We start from the raw sequence: 17,708 nt of genomic DNA, 5'->3' as shown, positions 1-17,708 counted from the left end.
CGAAAATTCATCCCTTTTGTATTATTTTATACTTTTTCGGACTTAAGGGATTATGTGACGAAAAAGGATTTTTTGTAGTTGTTTACGTTCCTTTTCAGACTCTGTAAAATTGAAAAGGACCGAGTTATCTTTGTCGTTAAACTCGTTAAAACTGAATAGCGACAAACTTGTCCATAACAGACAAGAACGAGTTTCACTATCACTAGGCTCGTTAAAACATAGCGATGGGTTTGCCCGAAGGGAAAATTATAGAACAAGCATATGTTATCCTCCTCAAGCTTGACAAAAATAAAGAGGTACTGGTCAACAATGACTGGGAAATATTGGGAAGAAAACTTGAAGAAACTTTGTTGATAGCAAGTTGCTCTTGAACATGACACTTTCACTCCACATCCGAGTCGGGTTGGGTTGTTCCATTCACTGGTCACATCACCATGGTTCCGTCACACCATCCATATTTTGGGTTAATGCTACCAATCCATCATGTCACTGTCGCCGATATGTTCAAGAGAAGTCGCTCAGAGAATTCACTTGTGTCTCACCCACTGCAATACATTTACGCTCCATTCTTTCGTGACCGCCACCCTGAACCTTATATCACCAGATCGTTTTCACCTCCATTAAAATCATTTCCTCCGTTCCGTGTCATTGATGTGGAATTCACTAAGGCCCTCCTATGATGGATCGCTTCTTGTCGACATCATCTCATTATCCAAGAAGTCAATCTAGGAACAACCCTTTCAGTACTTTGAAGCTTGCATGCCTCAATGGCAAGTTTCTCACTTCCGGCGACAGGTTTACATCAATGGCCTTCGACCGAAAGATTTTGCGTGGTGTTCGACGCCAAGTCCCTTATTCACACCACGTGAATTTTACTGTAGTACCTTGAGGGTCATCATCATTATCGGTGATTCCTCTCGCGTCTGTTAACAGCTTACATCATTGGCTGGTAATCAAGCGATGTCTTTCCATCTTCGACTCCAGAACATATATCACATGGATCGACTTGTACTTTGAGTAAACATCGAATGAGATTGACGACCCTAGATCTAGTTTCATCCATCTGAGCTGCGATATATATTCAGGAAAATAAAAACATCAAATGTACACCACTGCTGCACAGATAATCATCCAATCCAAGGGATGATGACTCTACCAGAATCATCAGTCTACAGTCAGACGATTATATATCTCATGTACATGAAAATGAATTTATGAAGTTGAGCATGGGAATGCCTGCCTCAGCTAGATCATGAAAATATTATGAAGATAATGTATTGTATTGTATCTTATTACAGGTCACCTTCCAGCTTGAAAAAACTTTGAATCCTCATGATAAAGCATTTCACCCGACATCAAAAGATTAACGACCTCATGCTTTAGGGGGCAACTGTTATAGACATTTTTGGGCACTGCAACCCCAATCATGAATTTCCATAAGCCAAGGGCTCCTAAGTTCCTAAAGGTGTTGTTCCAACCCCTAAAAGAACAAGGTCAACTGATTACAGCATCTCCCAGAGGTTCTCCATGAAAAACTACTCAGAACTGGTCAAAACTAGACCATTTCACCTGCTCCATGGTCAAAGTGTGTTGCATCCCACCTGCCTACACACAGTAAGTGCGATGCATGTTGAAAATCCCTTCTATGGGGTACGATGGGCGAGAGTGGACAAATGGCAGGGTCAATCCGCAAGGTGGAGGAGCATGGAATCTTCTAGAAACTTCTCCTCTAACACTTGCCTCTCTGCATTCGCCCATGGATGAGTAAGAGATCGTCAATCTCCAAGTGGAATCAAGAACTATCAGAGAGAGGACACTAATCAAATCTCAGAAACTGACTCACCTCCCTTGCAAACATCTATATATGGATCCCTCATCCCAGAGATCCAGAGGCTGGAATTTTGTATCCGGTAAGGAAGTGCTGCTGGTTTCTTGGTGCAACATCATAGTGTTGGGTGATCTAAGCTTTTCATGAGGTGAAGAAGGGCTTTCTTGCTGAGAGGATGGTGCTGGGTCAGAACAATTGGTTGTAATCCTCTTTGCTCTTTCTTGATTATCAATAAAGCTATTCAAGTTTTCCTCCACATTCTTGTATGATTGATGTTTTATGCATTTGTGTGGTCAATATACATCTGGCCCTATATTGTTTATGATAATAGGTCTATGTTCTTGGATAGTGTTATGCTGCTTTGATTCTACAGGTGCTCTGTGAAGTTGGGTAGACGAGGAAGCGAGTAGCAAAGATCTATCAGGAGGGAGAGGAATCGAGTAAGGAACCAAGCGCAAGACAAAGGTTTGTCTCCTCATTCCCCTCTTATCTATTTCTCATAAAGGAAAATGAAAGTAGTTTTAGTTTGTTTGTTTCTAAGGTAGCTACCAGCCTTAGTGGGACTAGCAGCTCTGCATAGACACTAGATTTCCCGATAACACTAAGCCTCTACAATCTCTGCCCAAGCCTCTGTAGCTACTGCCCAATCCTATACCACCTTGCCACGCACTTGCATTTGGATAATATTTGTTGAGGCAGAGGAGTTACCTCCCTCTCCATATTGACCACCAATCTCTAACCGAAAGCACTGTGGGGGTCTTTAAGGCTCCTCCTGATCCTTGACACCTATCTATCATTATGGAACAACAGTCGCACAAGCCACTCACATGCGATAAGGATCATTTCCTACCATGTAGGCCAATTGTAATCCGTGAGGTCCCAAATCTATGAGCAAACATACATTGTATCAACATCATAGAAAAATGCATCATATCTATACATGTAAAAAACATATATACAGAAATCACAAATCACAAATCATATACCTATTGGTCCCCAAGAATCACTAGGAGGAAACCCCATGTTTGGACCCCCCCTAAGATCTACACTATGATAGGGGTAATCTAAAATCATTTGAGGGTTGGATATGAGTCATCCCTCCATAGTGGTGTTCCAATAACACCCTGCCACACCACCACAAGCCCGAAGCATCACGGGAGCCCACCGCCTAGTCTTTGGGTCTTTAGCACCTCCTAGAGGCATCACCCAAAAAGGTTAGAGCATAACTACTCTCTCATATTATACACTGCACAAAATGTTGGCATATCAAAGACTCCATGTCCAACCCTATCACACCTATTTCAGCTAGGACATTATCCTTCTATACATGAAATTGGACCAATTATAGAAGTGACTAGCCTTCAGTCTCTCCAACACTTTAATATGAGGCCCCAACACTTGGTGAGGGGTCACCGACCCTACAAGCCACACAATCATTACTAGTCTTGGTCACTAAGTAATATATAGGATGGAAGCAACATGGACAGACCCCTCAGCCATAGGGTTGGAACCGTAGTGGCCATCTACCTAGGCATGAATATTTACCTTCCCACTCGATAGGGGAACCTGTAAGACCTCCCCATGAGGAACTGCACTGGTCACAAAGTAGACATCTACCTTATGAGATATCAATAGATCAACTCATCTAATGATGAAAATATGATGGTCCTCATCCCAAAACTAGATCAGGAACCACAGGAATGCATCCTGCGACCTTAGAATGGGGTTCTGAAGAAAATTCAACAAACCCCAACCTCCTAACATCCTACCAGTAGCAGTGTCCCCTAAAATCATTGTGCGTAGAGGCTACTAGTCATGTTATCTCCATAACATGTCCATCCTACCATCAAGGATGTCAAAAGGAAAAAAGCTAGCCTCCAAGGCTGACAAAAATCCTTTTAACACATCCTCGTATATATAGCACTAATAGGCATGTGGGACACACTTCTAGTTTTCCAACATATGCACGCACTACATATCTGCCAAGACACAAACTGTGTCAATGACGGATACCAGACCGCGCATTTTCTCTATGAGAAGACATGTCATCCATGCACATGTTATTATTATAAGTGTTTCAAATACATTCCCTGAGGCATCTTAGCTGCGACATCATCCAATCAACGACATCGTGGCTTTGGCCCTGTAAGTTGCTTTGACACCACGACTGACTCTTCTCCTCACATGGCGACTCCCAAAGTTTCCTTGGGAAACCCATGATGCCCACACAACTGCAACTCATTCATGCACAGAGTAAAATTGTTTTACCCTAAAAAAGGCCATAAGGGTCACCCCCTATACGACCTACCTAGCCTACTCTACCAAAAAGATGAAGTTAGGGTTGTGTGTTCTAGCCTATCTCTCCTCGCATGCTACATGAGTGCATAGGATGACTATAATGGTTGGAAACAGCTCCTCGAATAGCTCTGACCTTGCAAGATAACAAGTAAAAATGAGGTGGTAGACGGCCCACTTTGCCTTGTATATCACCCTCTTTGTTATCTTTTGAAGCCCAATACAGGAGCTCATGACCTCCGTTTTTAAAACTGTGAGAGACATAAGGGTCAGGCCCACATCATATTTATCACAGTACCTTGCATTGCATTTCAACCCCAAACTCATTTTTTTGGCCCATCACATGCTCAGAGCATCACTTAAGGTGCACCTTATCCTGTTTTTCAATCATCTTGTTTAGCTCCTTTTTAGCTTAAATATGTTTTTATCAAGATGTTTTCACTCGAGGTATTGGTCTTTGAAGTTGTAGGTATGTCAACAACTTCATTCCAGAGTCAAACCCTTGGTGGTTGTCGACATGGTAGGTATCATTCATCATTCATCATGATAGGATTCCTCGAAAACTTTGCATATCCCGAAATCATTTCTCCAAAGTGCACCATAGGGTCCACCATCTCGACCACGTTTACCACCACCTCACCTTGCACATGGTAAACATCCATGTCGTTCGATAGAGCCTCCCCAATCATGGATTATCTCACATTATAGACCCCCACAAATTATTTAAAATCCATGACCATATAATCTGGGCCCAGGATCCATCTCACTTGCATGCCTTGAAGATTAGCCTCATTCACCTTTTCTTCACTTACTACTAATCAACCCTACTCTCAAGCAACCTTACTCATTTATGACAGGTAAATGTAATACTCTTCTATATTTGACATTGGGCCTATCATTCCTCCATACAACATAATATCTTTGTGTTACTTCATCCACCTCATCAAGCCAACACTGAGACCAACCAATGGGACCCCTACCCTCCGGAAATACATTTTACCTCCATCATCATGTAGGTCACTATTTCCATGGGGCACCCATGTTCGTGTATGTACATCCCAAACTACCTTTACATTTTTTTGGAAAGTTTACAAATATATTTTTAGGAAAATGGTTCCGACCCATATTTTCACGCCCTGTACCTAGCAGCAATCCCTAATCGCCCTTGGTTAGAGCTTGAACATAATCCACATTGATTATTCCTCTTCACATCAGTCAAAACATACTCACACCTACCTTGGATCTCCTACCAACTCCTAGACCACTATCGTCAGAAGAACAATTTTGACTACCACCACTCGCATTATAGCTCCAAGCTCGAGCAAGTTCTCCACATCCATTCATATCGTCAACTTTCATTATCATACTTTGTTGACCCACCATACTAGAATTTGTTTCACTACACATCCCTATTTCCTGAACCAGAATTTATGGTCATTGATGCCTCTTTCCCATTGACTTCAACAACCATCTTCCTGAATTGAGGCAATACCTTGGGTGCTCCTCCCTTTCAGGGATATCCTCGGGAGGCACAATGGGAATTATTATTTCCCATCGATGTGATTGGTCCCCCTAACATTTGACACCAAAATAACCTCTCATGTCAGTGTGGTATCATACTTAATTACCATTGCAGTTCTCTCACTTAGTTGAAAACCCACGCATCACATAACACCTGATTCAACATTGCTTACATATTGTTGCATGGGATGTACCCAAATTCGAAGACCCATGTATCCACAAGCACCTCACTCCAGTAGTGCTTCAACTTTTCTTGATGCGTGGGGAAACCTGACTCCATTTATGTGTCAAAAGCACCCTCAATGGTGTCATTAGTTATCATCATCGGCTATTAGCTTGTCATCCATTCCAACCCTAGCTTGATAGGAATATTTCCTATGTGATTCTAATAAATAATCACTTGTCATGATAAAGAGCATCTTTATCCTCAATTAAGGTTTTTTCTTTACACATATTCGAAGCAATTTATTCTCTCTATCCATACGTAGATGAGGCTCTTAGTCAAGAAGGAAAACATTATGTATTTTGGCTATACGTTTTCTCCTAACCTCATACATTAGGGGGAAATTATTAACACCAGAAAATCGTACACATATTTATACAATCTAAAAGATGCCTAAAGTCATCCAAAAAAATACACAAGTGAATATTTTTCAATTTAAGACATTAGGAAGATCAAAAAAAATTAATTTCTCCTAAGGTCTAATGTATATTGAATTAAAATTTAAAGGCTATGCAATGTTTCTTTCGATAGCCACGTGATGTGCAGTGTTTTATTTGAGAGTTGCACGGTCAGAGAAATGGATGACTCAGTAATTCAGGACACTTCCCACACTTGGAGGATGATCCCTTGAAATTTTTTTAGTCAAGGACAGTTGAATTTGAGTTGGCCTGAAGATATTTATCCTTCAAAGAAATCATCTTTTCCTATGCATAAGTCATTTCATTCATGAACTAAGAGAGAGAAGAGGGATTCAAAAACTTCTATATAAATAGGCCAAGGGAGAACAAAAAATGAAGACAATGTTATTCTCACCAATTTTCTATTATAAAAAAAACCTTATTTTCATTGTTGAAGTAGAAGAAATAGAGCACTATTTTGTTCACAGAATTGCTTCTTAGCAACCCATTAATCTAGTGTGGAAAAAATTTAACCATTGATAGAGCCTTGATACTTCTTAGATAGAGAGGATTAACTTGAAAAGGGAGTGAAGAAAATAACCTCCTTGCTGAAGATTTTTCAACAACATGGCTCAAAGAATTATCTTCAAGTGTTTAGTATTCTACTATTTGTATTCATCTTCTATCACCAACAGTCAATAAAGGGAGTTGTTTTCCATAACTGAGTTGACTTGTTTTCCTCATTAAGCGTTATTTATGTTTTTATCTCTTTGTATTTAGGTTATTTTTTTTATATATATTGTTTCCACCATTTACAATACTTTATTTATTTATGCTTGTCCACTCACAACAACCAAAGCACTTGTTTTTCTTTGTAGGGAACAACCTACTTCTAAGAAGGCATCTTTTGGTACACCATTACTACAAAATCACTACAATAGTATTTTCTATAATAATGATTATTATATATATATATATATGTCAAGACCTCGAATTAGTAATAGAACCTCTTCATTTCAGTATCACAGAAATTTTAGGGGTGCCTCCCCAACCAGTTTTCCCTTTGGGGGTGATAAGAATTTTGTGGTAAAAAATGATAAAAACATGAAAAGATATTTGCAAGAGTTTAGAGTAAGAACATAGAATAACACAACTCATGTTGTTTCTTTTCCCAGGCATGGAAAATGGGCATATTATAATATAACTATTTTTTTCCTTATTATTATATATGGTTGTATACATTATGAAGGATTAGCCAATATTTTACAACATTTTTGTGAAAGAATTGCCAAGAATTTACAATGTTTAATAATTTAGCTAAAGGTTTGCCAAGCTTTAACAAGAATTTAAAATTCAATGAATGGTTTCCAAAATATTATATATGTATATGTTATTATTTATAAATAACCTATACATTTTCTTATGTACTGTCAAGATTCACCCATTTATTAAACATGTAAATTTGGGGAGGTTTCTTAAATTTTTCCCTAAAGGTGACATAACTAGTTAACATCAATATCAACAAATGTGAAAGTAAATAGACCCAAATAATAAAATCCACTATGTTAGAGTTGTAGGATCAGCTGATAGAGGAGATTTGTGATTTTGCGGAAGTATTTTCTTAATGCATTGAAGGAACAGGTCCATCATGATTTTTTAGAGTAAATGTTGCTTATGAATTGTAAGGAGGATCTCATCTCGATTAACATTCCTTTCCAAAATAACTTTCCCCAATATTTTTTTGAGTCTACAATACAAATCCATTGTGAGAAAATATTGGATATGTATTCCTCTCTCATTTCTGAAGTCAAGTATACATCCAAAAATGACCTTAAAAAATTCAAAATATGAATAATCCAATCACTCATTTGCACCTCTTTTTCAGTATCCTCAATCCCTTATTTCATAGCCAATGGATTGTTCTCCCTATATCACTATATGGCCACATGTGCTCGAGCTCGATCTTGTGCATTTCCAAGGTCATCACCACCTCTTGCACCTTTGCAAGACAAGGTATTTGACATAACATATTCATGTGGAGGGGAAATGCAATGTGTGGAAATCGAGTGTAGTTAAGGGATCGAATGGATGGTGATAAGTGAGATAATCACGAATTAGATCATTCAAAATAGTAGAACACTTGAAAATATAGAGGAAGGAAAGGCCCAAAATTCAACCCATATCTCATCAAAGCTTCATAAAGCCTCACTAATGAGCCTCATAAATGGATAATTATATGGGCTCATTTTACCTCCTAACCTAGTCAAATCAACCATTCTCTTAGCTTATTGTATGATTTTCTATTTATATTTATGCTTATAGAGTGAGTTGAGTTAGTTATGATGCCATGTGCTCTAATATGTGTTTAATGCAAATTATTGATGAATTTTGTGGTCAAAAGTCAAGGATCCAATGGACAAATGGCAGTAATAACTCGAAGTGGACAAAGGAGAGGACTTTTAGGAGGGATTCCCCCTCATTTATTACTCCTCACTTCAAATTCCTCTTCATTTGGCTCGGAGTACAAACAACCAAGTCATCCATTAGCAGGCATTCGAGCAAGTGGAGGATAACTGATGACTATCTCGAGTTTTGGGAACCAAGCCTCCCTAATTTTAAGGAAGTCGTTGGTAGCTTCATTTGTATAAGTAGAGAGGCCTAAGGCCTCACTAGGGTCAGATTTTTATCATATTTTTGTTGGATTTTTGCTGCAGTATTGCTTATGTAAACTCTGCTCAACTTCGAGCTTATTATCTTGATAGTTCATGTAATCTTGTTATTGTTTTGAGAATAAAGATGGAATCCCTTTTGAGTTAGCACTGAGTTACTTCAGAGAGCTGAAGCTCTTGGGTTAGGGCCCAATCCAAGCAGCGAAGCTCCTTTTTACTTGTATTTGTATGTTTTATTTCAGTTTGTAGATTAGGTTGCTGTCAGATGTATTTTTTTAATGGTCAAGAATAGGTTGCTTTTGATGATTCGGTAGTTTGCTTCTATTTGTGCTTTCTATAGTAGGTTAAACAGTGATAAAAAGAAGATTCAAAAAGCTATCAATAGTGCCTTGGCCTCTCTTCCTCCCTTTGGGACCATGATTTGAGGCAAAGACCCTCTTGCTACCCCAAAAACACAGATTTTCCTCATTCATAGGATTTCTAGTGTTTGTAGCTTCTTAGTTGGTTCATAGTCTAGTTTAGCTTTACTTCAGAACTTCTTCATCATGCTCATTTCCTTATTTTCAACAGTCTTCTTTCATGCTTTATTTTCTTGCAATGGTTATCAACATTTCCTTTCATAGATCATAGTTTACTTGATGCAAAAACTCTGTTTTTTTAGATACACTTATTTCCTTGCTTGCTTAATCTCATTGGTTGACTGTCAGTTGTTTATGTAGTATATATCTTCTAGTAGTAGGCCAACCTATCATCCATTCCATTCTCCATCTGATCCATGCCCTATAGGTCACCCAAGTCTCCCCTCAATTCTGCCTTAGTTTCCTGCATTTTCCATAGAATCTCTTCCTCTCTCCTTGAGCAAATCCAATCATCTTTCTCTCTCTTAATGATTCTTGGTGGACCCTAGGCACCCTAAAACCTCATTCCAACCTTCATCCCCCTCTTCCGCCCACTCTCACACCCTCAAAAAAGTAAAAACTGCTCTCAGCCTCCTCCTGTAGGCCTCTTGTAGAATGTTATTTTTCCTCCTGTAGATTTTCCTGTAGGCTTTCTTTTGAAGGCTGAGTGTGGGAAAAGCCTCCAGAAGGCCACTTGAGACCTCCTAGGACCCATCCACACCATCTAAGATCCTCTCAAGTCCCAAAACCACCCTCCAATGCCACCTATTCACTGCCACATTCACAACCAAATAAATTACATGCATGACACATTCACATAAAAATCCAAAAAGATGCTTGTTGCTCATTTACTTCCATAAATAGCTTAGGTAGATGTTGTATACTTCCTTGAGTAGGTAATGGCATTATTTTCATGGTTCTCGTAGTGCTTTCTGCAAAAATCGGATTAGTTGTTAACTAGAATTTCCTTAGTTTGCTTTACATTCCAGTCTTCCTTTCTGTAAGTAGAATAGCATTAGTAGAGTAATATCTCTTTTTCCTTTCATCACATATAGAGCTTCTTCTGGAATCCATAGAAGTTGTCTTGAGCTCCTGGTGATCTTGCGCCAACTGATCAAGTGACAACCTATAGTAAGAACTAGTACTTGTGCATATAGCACTGTCACTTCTAAGTTTGTTACAAACTACCGGGTTGATAAGAGTAAAGTAGGCAGCCAAGGAGTTACATCATTACTACTGCAATACTAGTGTTCACCACTTTTTGGCACTGTTGCCGGGGACGTGTCAGAGTATTCTGTGATTACTGCTTTCTTCTATTTTCTTCTTGCAACATTCTTCTAATAGTTTATTTCAGCAAAAGTTGACTAGTCATTTCTCTTCTTTCAAGTTCTGCATTTCCTTGCTTTCCTTTTCAATTTTGCAAATTTCATTTCAGAAAAAGTAGACTAGTCATTTATTTTGTTTCAATTCTGCATTTCCTTGCTTTCCCTTCAAATTCGACAAATTTCATTTCAGCAAATTCATTTCAGTTAGTTGCAATTTGTTTTGTACAATCAATTTTAGTTTTGTAGGTACTATCAGTTTGGGAAAAAAAGAAAAAAAAACCAACCAAAAATATTTCTTTTCATGCCTCGTAGGAATAGAGATAATCAGGAAAATGTTTGCCCAATGCCCCCACTACTTCACACAGCCAGCCTTCTCTCTTCTTCGGTGGTTGCAATCAAGAAGAACCATTAGGTGAACATCCAGATATATTTGAAGAACCTATAGGGGAAGAAGAAGAAGAAAACATTCCTCTGGAGCCAATGGCTAAAAACAAAAATGCTGGGGGCAGTACCTTTTCTTCCAACTCATCCATTAAAGGTGAAATTGGAAACATGCTGGAAGACTTCAATAGTGAGATGTTGCAGATTCTTGCCATGCAAATGGATACCTTACATATGAAAAGAAAACAAGAGGAAGCAGAGAGGGCTTTGGCCATTTTTTTCCCTAGATGAACCAGGAGGCATCCTAGGAATGAATGCCCATTGAAATTTATAGAGGTTTGTTCAATCTATGAAGAAAATAATTCTACAGATAAGTTCCCTTCCTTGCCCAGACTTAAAGTTGTATGCCAAGGGCCGAAGGAGCCACTAAATAGATCTATTACATAAACCAAAGGAGGCTGCATGGACCTAGACCATATCAGCAGGGGATGCAAGGGACATCTCAGGCATACTACAACCCCAACCAAGTGACATCCATACCTTCTTGGTTCCCGCTTGCCCATCCTTCCTAGTCCACACCTCCTCCTGGGTCCTTCACATCTCCATATCATGCTTAACTAGCCACCCATTCATTTCAACCTTATGCTTAGCTGCAACCTTAGTGGAATGCATCTCCTCAGGGGTGGAGGCCCCAATACATCCCTCTTTCCGCTATTCTTCCTCCACTACCTATACCACCATTTCCAAATCCACACATTGAAGTAGCTCAACCCATTTACAATGCTGAGGTACAACACTTCCAAACAACTCATATTGAGTTCAATGGTATTCACCATAGCTCAGGAAAAGTATTGCAAGAAAGAGATTATATTGATATCATTGAAGGACTACATCCAGAAGTAGAAGATTCAAAAGAGAAGATCAAAGAACCATGGGTTGCACTTGATGAAGAGAATACATCAAAATCAAAGATTAAGAGAGATCCCTCACAGTTACCATCAAATCCTCCATGTATTCCAGAGAAAAATAAGCAAAAAGAGGAATATGTGAAGGTCATGGTCGAAGAAGACATGAAGAATGATACAGATCAGCAAAAGGACCCAGGACATCACAACTATATTGAAATATGGTTCCAGATAGTCACTAAGTTGCAGCATCACTCTCTTCCTCAACTATGCTCAATCCTTTCAAAGTCAAATCATTTGGTCTTTGAAATCCAAGTACATGTCAAAGCATACATTTCAAGCCTCCACATCATTTTGTCTATCATCTTGATGTGCACATGGCTCCATTGGAAGTATTCTTATACTTGAAAGTGATTTTGTTTTTCAAGTAGGGTAGGGTAGGAGAAAAAAAAATGAAAAATAAGAGGAAAAAAAATAAAAACGACTCAAGTGAAAACCTTCATGAGGTGCTTGAATCCCATCATTGGGTTGAAAACCGCTTCTGAGGCGGCCCAATGATGACATAAAAAAGGAAGAGAAAAATAAGATCCCTTGGTGAAAACCTCCCTTGGAGGCACCCAGAGCAGGCAATTAGGGTGAAAACCTCTCTGAGGAGCCCTAGTTGTTTTAAAAAAAAACAAAAAAGAGAAAAAAGGAGAATTTTTTGTTGCATTGCAGGTTTGTAGGAGGACTACAGGGAGTAGAAAAAGGTGCCAAGGGGACCCTGGCATTCATACCAGCATCCATCTCATCTTCTCCACACTTTTCTCCATCATTTTTGGCATTTCTTTCACCCCATTGTGCTTCTTTTTCAAAAACTGTGTTTTCTACAGGAGGCTCTGTGTTTTCTATAGGAGGCTCCTATAGGAATTACAGAGAGCCAGAAATGGATACAAAAGGTAATTTGAGGGACATGGAAGCTTCATGAAGAACCTGTAAACCCTCCTACAGTCTTCAAACCTCCTTGCCATCATTTCCAAACCCACATCACACCCCAAGCATCATTTTTCTTCTTGTCCAAGAAAAACACAGAAAAAACAGTTTTTCAGTAAAAGAAAAAAAAAACCAAAAAAATAAGAGAGGAAGCAGCACCATCCACCCATCATTCTCAAGCTTCTACCACTCATTTTCCTTACTGTCTTAAAAAACAACAGGTTGCTCTATTTTACTATAAGATACAAAAATACATAGAGAAAAAATTTGTTTTCTCCATAACTTGAAAATTGTGCATCCATTTAAAAAATTGTTTCAGGGGGAGATGCATATGGATGATGGTAACATTCTCAAGCAATCTTAGCAAATTCTAGTGCACGGTTACCAAGAAATCAGCCTCCATCACCTTCAACCATTTTTGCATTTTCTCAATATCTGTGCATCCATTTAAAAAATTGTTTCATGGGGAGATGCATATGGATGATAGTAACATGCCCAAGAATTTTCAGCAAATTCTAGTGCATGGTTTCCAAGAAATCAACCTCCATCACCTTCAACCATTTTTAGTTTTCCTCGAGATCCATGCATCATTGACCAAAAAGTTTCTATGGGGAGGTGCATAATGATGATGGAAACATGCTCAGAAAGTTTTACGTCAATCCAATCTACCGTTTGGGAGATATGGACAAAAGGAGAGCTCTTGTAGGAATTCCTGTAGCAATTGATCCTATAGAAGTCCATCACTAGTAGCAACGGACAACACATGCAGCTCAACTCTAGCAAAAGAAGAACCTGCAACAACACACAACAACAAATCAGCAAGCAGGAACAACATGCATAAAAAGAAATAAAGGCATGCAGTAGAGAAAGCTACAACACCTCACAGCAAATACATTCTGATCACGAGTAAGTAGCTAAGTCACTCCTCTATCTACATTTGTATAATTAAAAGTCATGTAAGAGCAATGAGATGGTTGAGGTTGAATGAGGGAAAGGTGGCTAGTTAACTTGGCCACCTTCATCTACTTGACTCCACTTAACCAAGATGTCACCCACACGTGTGCACAGTCAACTCAGGCACAAGATGTCAAGGACAGGTAGTGGAGGAACTGTGAACTTAGATGCAATAATGAGGCATGATTATGAGGAAGGATTATGATGACCAAGCAAGTGGGGACCAATGGTCCTAATCTGGGCAACGTACACCTTGCCAGCTCAGCACTCATAACCGAAAACAACCATAAAAAACAATGAGCACTCCTCCCCGTGCATGCTCACCACCTTTTCTTCATTTTCTCCTCATAACTCAGCCACAATAGTCTTCTTGTGCCCCCATAGCCTCGTAACCATCGCCCTCCATCGATCTCTCCCATATCCCTACTTTCGGTGTTTTCTATAGGAGCACCTACATGCATTCTACAGGAGGGCCAGTGCGTTGTTTCGAAGGGAGAAAACATGGGTTTTAGCACAATTCTTGGGCTGAGGAGGTAGGTTCTATGCATACCCCCATCGAACATCAAAATATGCAAGCAGTGGTTTAATTTTGAGGATGAAATAAAGCCTTTATATGGAGGAAATACATAAAATAATTTCTGCTTATTTCTTAAAAAAAAAAATGTAGTCTCTCTGTTCCTCCGTTTTTCTTCAAAAAATTGTTGTCTCCATCTCCACATTTGGTTTCCCAAAGAAGCATAAAAATGATAGGAGGTTGTTTAGTCAATTTAGTGTTCCTAAATTGATGTCATTAATTGTCAACCCGGGGCTCGTAAGCTGATGAAGTGAAGGTGTACTATATGTACTTAAGCAACCTCTTAGAGTTTTTGTCGTTTGGGGGTGTTGTTTGTGGTTGATTTATCTTCCTAAAATGGAGTGGTGATTTATAAACAGATGAGTGATGGTGTGTGTAAAGTGAATTCTAGATGAGTGAGAGTGTGTGATTAGTGATTTCTAACTACTTGCTGAAAAGGAAAAGCTTGAATGAAATAAATAACTTGAAATGACTTGAAAGCAAAGAACCACTTTCTAATGGCATTAGACACCATTCATGCTGCTGCAAATAAAAGGTAAGAAAATCACTTAAAAGACCAATGATAAAGTTTATCTCTTCCTAACTCTCTACCTCTAACACATAGTACTGTGTAAGACACAATTAGGAAGTAGCTAAAGATAAGTCTAAGAAATGATAAAAATGAGAAAAGTCTACTTTAAAGACTAGTTATGATGTTCAGCTCTCTCTAACTCTCTGCCTCTAACACATAGTACTGTGTAAGACACGATTAGAAAGTAGTTAAGGATTAGTCTAAAAAGCACCCAAAGCCAGCTGCAAGTTATTAATGTTCTGATCTCTAAAAGATAGACAATTTATGATAAAGAGATCATTCATATGTTAGCAAACCACTTTGAGAAATAAAACTAAAAATCAGCTATGAAAATAAAGTAAAGGCAGCAACTTGAATCTGTCAACTGAAACTACCACTAGATATTTAAGCAAATACACAAACACAAAATCAATCCCGGGCTTAAAAAACCTGCAAAAGAACAATGCTGATCAGCTAAAAAGAAAGGCTGGAAATGAAATAAAAAGAAAGTAAATTACGCTGTACATGTTTCAACTAAGAGAAATGCTGAATAGAAATAAGGAAATGCTACATATAAAATACATAAAATACTTTACAAGGCTAACATGAACAGGGGCCCTCCATTCATATCATCCAAAAGAGACTCAAGGAATTGGAAACTTCAAAACAGCACTGTTTCTATTACTCCATGTGCAGAAAAATACAGTCCAGAGTGCTAGAACAGCACTATAAAAATAGAGTCTTCGAATGCTCTAAATTAACAACAAGTTTATAAAATGCAGCAACTAAAAAGTAACCTTCAGCGTATGCAAACGCTAGTTTTATAGGCATCTAAAAGACGGCCTAGTGCGTACAGCTAAAACTGGAAAACTAACTAACTGTCATGCGTAATTAAGGATCAAAACATGTCATAAGTCTGCGTGGATGAGCTGGAGGTTCTGGTTGTTATGGGCATTGAATCCAGAGTTGGATTATGTCCCCCACGGCCTGCATAAGACGGACAAGTCACCGTTTGAACTGACGTGACCCAACAGCTTACGTATCACCGTTAAGCTGCCTTTATTGACCGTAACTTGACCCTCGTTGACCGGAGGTACAGATGACGTGGATGGTTGAACAGATAGCACAGGAACCTCGAGCACCTTGATTCCTAAGTGCCCATGTGGCTCATTTGGCAAAATGACACGTGGAACCTTGAGATTAACAAAAAGGCTGCGGGATCATCAGATGGCTGCGGAATCAGCAGATGGCTGCGGAATGCCTGTAAGTATGTCAAAATCTAAACAAAATAGTCACACATTAGCAAAATCCCTAAATCATGCTTAATGCCATCATATGTAATGATCTGGGTGAGTTTATGCAGCAAAATAGAGCAAAAGGGAGAGATGAGTGAGGGAAAACTGTAGGAAATGATGGATAACCAAGTGTAAAGTGGAGACTCTACATACCCCCACTGCGAGGGTATTGCATGTCCTCATGCAATCAGAAACATGGTTCAGTCCACCTGCTGGGATGCCTCCGCTAGGACATCCAGCCTTCTCTTCTTTCTCTGTGTGGCCACATTGACCCTTGGTCTTTTCATCAAACACCTGAATTTCAGATTGATTAAAGCTCTGTTTAATTTTCTGCATCTCTTCTTGAGCTTTTTGTTTTTCTTTTGCCACAGGCCCATATGAAGCATGGTGTTATCTTGAACCATCTTGTCCACATTGCTCTGTATCTTCAATTTTTCATTTTCTTGTTTGATGTGGCGATTTAGCACCTCTAGCTCAAATATTTCCCGCTTCAGTGATTGGACTTGTTGCTCCAAGGGTTGAACAGTGCTTGGCCCAGCCACTGCTTGTTCCAGCGTCTCCATGTAATTGTAAACTTTTTGTTGATCAGGGTCAACCTTAGGTGACCGCCTTGGGCTATGCTCATATTGAAATTCGGATCCTTGTTCAAATTCAGGCTCATGCTCAAATGGACTTTCCTCACGTGGAGGACTGGTCTCAACATACTCAGCGTGTGAAGGACTTTTCTTCAAGTCAGGACTTGTAGCACCTTTTTGAGGTGTGCTCAAGTCAATAAAGAATGACTGTTTACCCTTTGTGGCCCCTACTTTTCTGTTTTGTAATCTGCTACTCCTTCTCACAGAGGTGGTACTCTGTTTTTCTTTTGGTACTTTTTGCTTTCGTTTTTCCACCTTTTTGGAAAGGGCAGTTTCATGGAGTTGAGCCAATCTTTGTGCTAAGGGTTGAGTGTCTTCCTCACTAGAATTCTCAGGAGTGAGGTAAGTTTCTTGAGCTATGGATTTCCCTTTATCTCTCTTTTGTTTCTTCTTACTCTCTTTTCTCTTTTGAGCAATTTCTTGGGCAAGTTCTGAAAGAGTTTCTGTGATAATTCCTTGAGTTGTTTGATCAGTGTCCGTAGCAGGCTCAGGATCAATATCACGTTCAGAATGATGTACATCAGTTTCTTCTACAATCTGCTCTTGAACAGTTTCCTCTTGGACAACAGTTTCAGGGGTAGCCTCCTTTCGTTTTCTTCTACTCTTTCTAGGCACAGAGGTTTCTCCTGCTTCCTCAAAATGGTTTCTCACAAGAAATTTCTCCCAGGTATCTCTTTTTGCTTTCAACTGTTCCTCAACTAGCATTTTAACAAGACCATGATGACATAGATGTGATTCAATGTTTGTTGGGTTCTTTTGGGCCATTGAACACATTTTTCTAAGAC

This window comes from Pinus tabuliformis, chromosome 7 (genome assembly GCF_031772625.1).
Source record: "Pinus tabuliformis cultivar Carrire ecotype Pingquan chromosome 7, CPIR1, whole genome shotgun sequence".
NCBI classification, from domain to species: Eukaryota; Viridiplantae; Streptophyta; class Pinopsida; order Pinales; family Pinaceae; genus Pinus; species Pinus tabuliformis.
Note: the sequence above shows the minus strand (reverse complement) of the source record.